Genomic DNA, 6952 nt, shown 5'->3' with positions numbered 1-6952 from the left:
AAACTGAACAGTTAGACATGTAAAAGAATGAAGTTAGAGTATTATCTCACGTCATATGCAAAAATAAACTCAAAATGGATTAAAGACCTAAATGTAAGACTGGAAGCCATAAAACTCCTTGACGAAAACATAGGCAGAACACTGACATAAATCATAGCAATATTATCGTCATTCTGTCTCCTAAAGCAAAGGAAATGAAGGCAGAAATAAACAAATGGAACCTAGTTAGACATAAAAGCTTTTGCAAAGGAAACTATCAACAAAACAAAAAGGCAATCAGCTGAATCAGAGGAAATATTTGCTAATGATATTATCAATAAGGAGTATAGAAATGTATAAATATATAAAATATATGAATAACTCATACAACTCAACATAAAAAAAAAATTGAAAATGGACAGAAGACCTAAATAGACATTTTTCCAGGAAAGACCTACAGATGGCCAACAGGCATGTGAAAAAGATGCTAACCATCATTAATAACTGGAGAAATGCAAATCAAAACCACAATGAAATATCACTTCACACCTGTCAGAATGACTACCATCAAAAAGACCACAAGTAGCTCTTTCCCATCTTGAAAGATGGCAGGTGAAAAGGCTGAGAAGCCAGATACGAAGGAGAGAAAACCTGAAACAAAGAAGGCTGATTCTGATGGCAAAGCTAAAAAGATTAAGAAGTGCTGCTGAAATCCTGTCCTGGTCAGAGGAATTGGCAGATACTCCCAATCGGCTATGAATTCCAGAAAGGCCTTGTACAAAAGGAAGTATTCAGCAGCTAAATCCAAGCTGAAAAGAAAAAGCAGCTGAAGGTTCTTGCTACTGTCACAAAACCAGTTGGCGGTGACGAGAATGTGCGTGCGTGCTAAATTGCTTCAGGCCTGTCCGACTCTGCAACCCCATGCACTGGGGCCTGCCAGGCTCCTCTGTCCATAGGATTCTCCAGGCAAGTATACTGAAATGGGTTGCCATCCCCTTCTCTAGGGGATCTTCCTGCCCCAGGGATTGCACCTGGGTCTCTTGAATTGCAGGCAGATTCTTTATCATCTGAGACACCAGGGAAGCCCAAGAATGGTGTTTCCCTAGTGATTAAATTTCACAAAATGCCTAGGTATTATCCTACTGAAGATGGGCCTGGAAAGCTGTTGAGTCTTGGCAAAAACCCTTCAGTAACATATGAGAAAATTGCATGCTATCATCTCTCCTGGGCCCATTCTGAGCATCCTCACTGAGTGCCACAAAGGTGAGACGGTTGTTTCCCTGAAACAGGTGAGCAATGGCTTGCTACTTGTGACTCGGTCTTTCCCCTCAATCGAGTTCCTGGGTATAGAACAAAATTTGTCATTGCCACCTCCACTAAACTGGATATCAGTGGTGTGAAGGCCCCAGAACATCTCACTGATGTTTACTTCAAGAAGAAGGGGACTTCCCTGGCTACCCGGTCGTTAGAACTCCACATGTCCGCTGCAGGGGGCACTGGTTTGATCCGTGGTCAGGAAAGTAAGATCCTGCAAGCCCAGTGGCGTGGCCAAAAAAGAAAAAAAACTGTGTAAGCCAGGCACCAGGAAGGTGAGATCTTCGATGGGGAGAGAAAGAAATATAAAATTACAGAGCAGTGCCAGGGTGATCAGAAAGCTGTGGACTCACGGATTCTTCAAAGAATCAAAGCTGTTCCTCAGCTCCAGGGCCATTTCTACTCTGTGTTTGCTCTCGCAAATAGAATTCATCCTTGCAAAATAGTGTTCTAAACTTCTTATGGAGAACCTAATTAAATAACTGGTCCATTAAAAAAAATCATAAGTAACAAATGTTGGTGAGGATGTAGAAAGAAGGGAACTCTCGGGAAATTCCCTTGGTGGTCCAGTGGTTAGGGCTCCATGCTCTCACTGCCAACAGCCCAGTTTTTATACCTGATCAGGGAACTAGGATCCCACAAGCCACCCAGTGTGGCCAAAACATAAATTAAAAAGAAGGGAATCCTCATACACTGTGAGTGGAAATGTAAATTGGTGCAGCCACTGAGGAAAACGGTGTGGAGGTGTCTTAAAACTCTAAAAATAGAACGGCCATCAGTTCAGTTCAGTCACTCAGTTGTGTCCGACTCTTTGCAACCCCATGGACTGAAGCATGCCAGGCTTCCTTGTCCATCACCAACTTCCTGAGCTTACTCAAACTCATGTCAATTCACTCGGTGATGCCATCCAACTAGTTCATCCTCTATTGTCCCCTTCTCCTGCTGCCTTCAATCTTTCCCAGCATCAGGGTCTTTTCCAATGAGTCAGTTCTTCACATCAAGTGGCCAAACTATTGGAATTTCAGCTTGAGCATCAGTCCTTCCAATGAATATTCAGAACTGATTTCTTCTAGGATGGACTGGTTGGATCTCCCTGTTGTTCAAGGGACTCTCAAGAGTCCTCTCAAACACCATAGTTCAAAAGCATCAATTCTTTGGTGCTCAGCTTTCTTTATAGTCCAACAATCACATCCTTACATGACTACTGGAAAAGCCAAAGCTTTGACTAGATGGACCTTTGTTGGCAAAATAATGTCTCTGCTTTTTAATATGCTGTCTAGGATGGTCATAACTTTTCTTCCAAGGAGTGTCTTTAATTCCATGGCTGCAGGCATCATCTGCAGTGATTTTGGAGCCCCCCAAAATAAAGTCTGTCACTGTTTCCATTGTTACCCCATCTATTTGCCATGAAGTGATGGGACTAGATGCATGATCTTCGTTTTATGAATGCTCAGCTTTAAGCCAACTTTTTAACTCGCCTCTTTCATTTGCATCAAGAGGCTCTTTAGTTCTTCTTCACTTTCTCTTATAAGGGTGGTGTCATCTGCATATCTGAGGTTATTGATATTTCTCCTGGCAATCTTGATTCCAGCTTGTGTTTCTTCCAGTCCAGCGTTTCTCATGATGTACTCTGCATAGAAGTTAAACAAGCAGGGTGACAATATACAGCCTTGACGTACTCCTTTTCCTATTTAGAACCAGTCTGTTGTTCCATGTCCAGTTCTAACTGTTAATTCCTGACCTGCATATAGGTTTCTCAAGAGGCAGGTTAGATGGTCTGGTATTCCCATCTCTTTCAGAATTTTCCACAGTTTCTTGTGATCCACACAGTCAAAGGCTTTGGCATAGTCAAGAAAGCAGAAATAGATGTTTTTCTGGAACTCTCTTGCTTTTTCCATGATCCAGTGGATGTTGGCAATTTGATCTCTGGTTCCTCTGCCTTTTTTAAAACCGGCTTGAACATCAGGGAGTTCACGGTTTACATATTGCTGAAGCCTGGCTTGGAGAATCTTGAGCATTACTTTACTAGCACGTGAGATGAGTGCAATTGTGCGGTAGTTTGAGCATTCTTTGGCATTGCCTTTCTTTGGGACTGGAATGAAAACCAACGTTTTCCAGCCCTGTGGCCACTGCTGAGTTTTCCAAATTTGCTGGCATATTGAGTGCAGCATTTCACAGCATCATCTTTTAGGATTTGAAATAGCTCAACTGGAATTCCATCACCTCCACTAGCTTTGTTCGTAGTGATGCTTTCTAAGGCCCACTTGACTTCACATTCCAGGAATTCGGGCTCTAGGTGAGTGATCACACCATCATGATTATCTGGGTCATGAAGATCTTTTCTGTACAGTTCTTCTCTGTATTCTTACTACCTCTTGTTAATATCTTCTTCTTCTGTTAGGTCCATATCATTTCTGCCCTTTATCGAGCCCCTCTTTGCATGAAATGTTCCCTCGGAATCTCTAATTTTCTTGAAGAGATTTCTAGCCTTTCCCATTCTGTTCTTTTCCTCTATTTCTTTGCATTGGTCGCTGAAGAACCCTTTCTTATCTCTTCTTGCTATTCTTTTGGAACTCTGCATTCAGATGCTTATATCTTTCCTTTTCTCCTTTGCTTTATGCTTCTCTTCTTTTCACAGCTATTTGTAAGGCCTCTCCAGACACCCATTTTGCTTTTTTGCATTTTCTTTTCCATGGGGATGGTCTTGATCCCTGTCTCCTGTACAATGTCACGAACCTCAGTCCATAGTTCATCAGGCAATCTATCTATCAGATCCAGGCCCTTAAATCTATTTCTCACTTCTACTGTATAATCATAAGGGATTTGATGGAGGTCATACCTGAATGGTCTAGTGGTTTTCCCTACTTTCTTCAAATTAAGTCTGAATTTGGCAATAGGAGTTCATGATCTGAGCCACAGTCAGCTCCTGGTCTTGTTTGTGCTGACTGTATAGAGCTTCCCCATCTTTGGCTGCAGAGAATATAAGCAATCTGACTTCAGTGTTAACCATCTGGTGATGTCCATGTGTAGAGTCTTCTCTTGTGTTGTTGGAAGAAGGTGTTTGCTATGACCAGTGCATTTTCTTGGCAAAACTCTATTAGTCTTTGCCCTGCTTCATCCCACATTCCAAGGCCAAATTTGCCTGTAACTCCAGGTGTTTCTTGACTTCCTACCTTTGCATTCCAGTCCCCTATAATGAAAAGGACATCTTTTGTGGGCGTTAGTTCTAAAAGGTCTTGTAGGTCTTCATAGAACTGTTCAACTTCAGCTTCTTCAGCATTACTGGTTGGGGCATAGACTTGGATAACTGTGATATTGAATGGTTTGCCTTGGATTTGATCAGAGATCATTCTGTCATTTTGAGATTGCATCCAAGTACTGCATTTCGGACTCTCTTGTTGACCATGATGGCTACTCCATTTCTTCTGAGGGATTCCTGCCCACAGTAGTAGATATAATGGTCATCTGAGTTAAATTCACCCATTCCGATCCATTGTAGTTCACTGATTCCTAGAATGTCGACGTTCACTCTTGCCATCTCTTGTTTGACCACTTCCAGTTTGCCATGATTCATGGACCTGACATTCCAGGTTCCTATGTGGTCCACTGGAGAATGGAATGGCAAGCCACTTCAGTATTCTTGCCTTGAGAACTCCATGAACAGTATGAAAAGGCAAAATGATAGGATACTTAAAGAGGAACTCCCCAGGTTAGGTGCCCAATATGCTACTGGAGATCAGTGGAGAAATAACTCCAGAAAGAATGAAGGGATGGAGCCAAAGCAAAAACAATACCCAGTTGTGGATGTGACTGGTGATAGAAGCAAGGTCTGATGCTGTAAAGAGCAAAATTGCATAGGAACCTGGAATGTCAGGTCCATGAATCAAGGCCAATTGGAAGTGGTCAAACAAGAGATGACAAGGGTGAACGTCGACATTCTAGGAATCAGCGAACTAAAAAGGACTGGAATGGATGAATTTAACTCAGATGACCATTATATCTACTACTACGGGCAGGAATCCCTCAGAAGAAATGGAGTAGCCATCATGGTCAACAAAAGAGTCCGAAATGCAGTACTTGGATGCAATCTCAAAAACAACAGAATGATCTCTGTTCGTCTTCAAGGCAAACCATTCAATATCACAGTTATCCAAGTCTATGCCCCAACCAGTAACGCTGAAGAAGCTGAAGTTGAATGGTTTTATGAAGATCTACAAAACCTTTTAGAACTAACACCCAAAAGAGATGTCCTTTTTATTATAGGGGACTGGAATGCAAAAGTAGGAAGTCAAGAAACACCAGGAATAACAGGCAAATTTGGCCTTGGAATGCGGAATGAAGCAGGGCAAAGACTAACAGAGTTTTGCCAAGAAAATGCACTGGTCATAGCAAACACCTTCTTCCAACAACACAAGAGAAGACTCTACACATGGACATCACCAGATGGTTAACACCGAAATCAGATTGATTATATTCTCTGCAGCCAAAGATGGGGAAGCTCTATACAGTCAGCACAAATAAGACCAGGAGCTGACTGTGGCTCAGATCATGAACTCCTTATTACCAAATTCAGACTTAAATTGAAGAAAGTAGGGAAAACCACTAGACCATTCAGGTATGATCTCAATCAAATCCCTTATGATTATACAGTGGAAGTGAGAAATAGATTTAAGGGACTAGATCTGATAGATAGAGTGCCTGATGAACTATGGACTGAGGTTCGTGACATTGTACAGGAGACAGGGATCAAGACCATCCCCATGGAAAAGAAATGCAAAAAAGCAAAATGGGTGTCTGGAGAGGCCTTACAAATAGCTGTGAAAAGAAGAGAAGCATAAAGCAAAGGAGAAAAGGAAAGATATAAGCATCTGAATGCAGAGTTCCAAAGAATAGCAAGGAGAGATAAGAAAGCTTTCCTCAGCGATCAATGCAAAGAAATAGAGAAAAGAACAGAATGGGAAGGCTAGAGATCTCTTCAAGAAAATCAGAGATACCAAGGGAACATTTCATGCAAAGATGGGCTCGATAAAGGACAGAAATGATATGGACCTAACAGAAGAAGAAGATATTAAGAAGAAGTGGCAAGAATACACAGAAGAACTGTACAAAAAAGACCTTCATGACCCAGATAATCATGATGATGTGATCACTAATCTAGAGCCACACATCTTGGAATGTGAAGTCACGTGGGCCTTAGAAAGCATCACTAAGAACAAAGCTAGTAGAGGTGATGGAATTCCAGTTGAGCTGTTTCAAATCCTAAAAGATGATGCTGTGAAATGCTGCACTCAATATGCCAGCAAATTTGGAAAACTCAGCAGTGGCCTCAGGGCTGGAAAAGGTTGGTTTTCATTCCAGTCCCAAAGAAAGGCAATGCCAAAGAATGTTCAAACTACCGCACAATTGCACTCATCTCACATGCTAGTAAAGTAATGCTCAAAATTCTCCAAGCCAGGCTTCAGCAATACATGAACCGTGAACTCCCTGATATTCAAGCTGGTTTTAGAAAAGGCAGAGGAACCAGAGATCAAATTGCCAACATCCACTGGATCATGGAAAAAGCAAGAGAGTTCCAGAAAAATATCTATTTCTGCTTTCTTGACTATGCCAAAGCCTTTGACTGTGTGGATCACAAGAAACTGTGGAAAATTCTGAAAGA

The 6952-nt window shown here is 41.7% G+C and overlaps 1 pseudogene; it reads left to right on the top strand.

Annotated features, from left to right (window-relative positions):
* Positions 1–564: 564 nt before the first annotated feature.
* LOC101112116 (large ribosomal subunit protein eL6-like) lies at positions 565–1747 on the top strand (annotated as a pseudogene).
* Positions 1748–6952: the final 5205 nt, after the last annotated feature.

Source organism: Ovis aries, chromosome 2 (assembly GCF_016772045.2).
Source record: "Ovis aries strain OAR_USU_Benz2616 breed Rambouillet chromosome 2, ARS-UI_Ramb_v3.0, whole genome shotgun sequence".
Taxonomy (NCBI): domain Eukaryota; kingdom Metazoa; phylum Chordata; class Mammalia; order Artiodactyla; family Bovidae; genus Ovis; species Ovis aries.
Note: the sequence above shows the minus strand (reverse complement) of the source record. Positions and strands in the feature narration are given on the sequence as shown.